This window comes from Pteropus vampyrus, unplaced genomic scaffold (genome assembly GCF_000151845.1).
Source record: "Pteropus vampyrus isolate Shadow unplaced genomic scaffold, Pvam_2.0 Scaffold1000002683, whole genome shotgun sequence".
NCBI classification, from domain to species: domain Eukaryota; kingdom Metazoa; phylum Chordata; class Mammalia; order Chiroptera; family Pteropodidae; genus Pteropus; species Pteropus vampyrus.
In genome coordinates this window covers 1-2,454 of record NW_011917085.1, presented here as the reverse complement: position 1 = coordinate 2,454, position 2,454 = coordinate 1, and the positions used below count along the sequence as shown (strand labels likewise).

General features: G+C 35.6%; 1 non-coding gene across 1 annotated transcript; it reads right to left on the bottom strand.

Moving 5' to 3' along the window:
• Positions 1–1,471: 1,471 nt before the first annotated feature.
• Positions 1,472–1,578, bottom strand: LOC111735513. The gene has a single exon (XR_002778822.1). It is a non-coding gene; the product is annotated as a U6 spliceosomal RNA (small nuclear RNA).
• Between the last annotated feature and the right edge of the window lie 876 nt (positions 1,579–2,454).

Below are 2,454 nucleotides of genomic sequence, written 5' to 3'. Positions count from 1 at the left end.
ATCATGGTGTATGATATTTTTAATGTATTACTGAATTTGGTTTGCTAAGATTTTGTTGAGAATTTTTGCATTAATGTTCATAAGAGGTATTGGCCTATAGTTTTCTTTTTTTGTAATGTCTTTGTCTGGTTTTAGAATCAAGGTAATGGTGGCCTAATAAAAGTAGTTAGAGGGACTTCCCTCTCCCTGAAATTTTTAAATTTCAAGAATAGGTGATAATTCTTTTTTGAATGTTTGGTAGAATTTGCCTATGAAGCCATCTAGTCCAGGACTTTTATTTTGGGGGAGGTTTTTGATTACTGATTCGATTTTATGTGTGATTATCGGTCTGTTCAGATTTTCTGTTTCTTCTTGGCTCAGTCTTGGGAGATTGTATGTTTCTAGGAATGTATCCATTTCTTCCAGATTATCCAATTTGTTGGTGTATAATTGTTCGTAGTATTTTCTTATGATTCTTTGTATTTCTGTGGAATCTGTAGTTATTTCTCCTCTTTCATTTCTGATTTTATTTACTTGAGTCTTCTCTCTTTTTTCCTTGATGAGTCTGGTTAAAGTTTTGTCAATTTTGTTTATCCTTTCAAAGAATCTTCTTGAGGAAGATTCAGTTACTTCTTCTGGGTGGTGACTCTAAGCTACTTACAAAAGAACAAGAGAGCTTTATCTCTATTTTAGACAAGCAGAATAACAGGACAATAAAAACCAAGGCTCTTGGGATACACCGACTCATAGACCTAATTGAGGGACAGTCTACAAAATTCCATAGACCAGTGTTGATGGTTGAACTGAAATGTTTTCTGGGATAGTCTGTGGAAAACGAGCCAATGGTAAACAGGAGCTCAATGAGTGTGTCATGCCTTGGAGCCATCACAGACTGACCAGAAGGCAGCCTCCCACAGACTCACTACTAGTAGCTGAAGAATCCTCATGGTATTGTTGCCATCTTAATTGGCAAGCTTGACTCACCAAGTCCCTCGAATAAAAATACGAAGAAGAGACAGGAAAGGAGCAGAGAAAAGAAAAGAGGGCTGCTGACCAGCAAATGACGTACAGGAAGGCAGTGTGTCTGTCCTCCTGGGACTCTGCTTCCGCATCTTGTTTTTCTTCAAACCACTTCCCTATTTCATTCCACCTACCATTCTTCTTCACCTAAACAAGCCTAAATATATTTCTAAATAAAAAAGAAAACTGTTCCCTGAGCTGACGCTCATGGGTAGTTTGAAAAAACTCATAGCACATTTAAAAATATAATTATACCTTTTTTTCCCTGTTTTATTGAGCTATAAGGGACATCTAACATTGTGTTAGTTTAAGATGGAACACATAATAATTTGATATATGTATATATTACAAAATGATTACCACAATATGTTTAGCTAACATCCATTGCCTCACATAGTTGCAAATTGTTTTCTTGTTTTTTTTAAAGGCGAATTAACTGTGTCTTTCAATTTCTATATTCTAAAGTTATTTTTAAAATATAAAATGCTTCAAAAATATGCATGTCATCATTGCACAGGGGCCATGATAATATTCTCTGTATTGTTCCAATTTTAGTATATGTGCTGCCAAATTGAGCACACATATACTATAGTCACTATGCTATACATTACATCTTCAGGACTTAATGTTATAACTGGAAATGTGTAACTTTTGACCTCCTTCACCCATATACAACACGCACCACAGCTGCTGTCCACCATTGACAGCCATCAATCTGTTCTCTATTTCCATAATTTCTAGTTTTAAGATTCTACACATCATAAACTGCATGATACCATGCAGTATTTGTCTTTCTCTGGCTTATTTCACTTAGCATAATGCCCCCAAGTTCCATTCGTGTTGTTGCAAAGGCAAGACTTCATTTTTTTTAATTGCTGAATAATATTTCGTTATCTCTCTCTCTCTCTCTCTCTCTCTCTCTCTATATATATATATATATATACACACACACACACATACACACACACATACACACACACACATACACATACACACCCCATTCTCTACCCATTCATTCATTGTCAGGTACTTGTTTCTATGTTTTGGCTATTATGACTAATGCTGCAATGAACACGGGAGTGCAGATATCTCTTTGATATTCTGTTTTCATGTCCTTTGGATATATACCCAGAAGTGGAATTGCTGGATCATATGGTAGTTCTATATTTAATTTTTTGAGGAACCTCCTTACTGTTTTCCATGATGGCTGTACCAATTTGTGTTCTCACCAACGGTGCACAAGGGTTTCCTTTTCTCCACATCTTCGCCAATACTTATCACTTGTCTTTTTGATGCGAGCCATTCTAACAGGTGTGAGACAATATCTCATTGTGGTTTTGATTTACATCTGATGATTAGTAATGCTGAGCACCTTTTCATGTACCTATTGGCCTAATTTTACATTTTTGACATCTGGAAAAAAGGTGTACCTATATTACATTTTAAGTTTCTTTA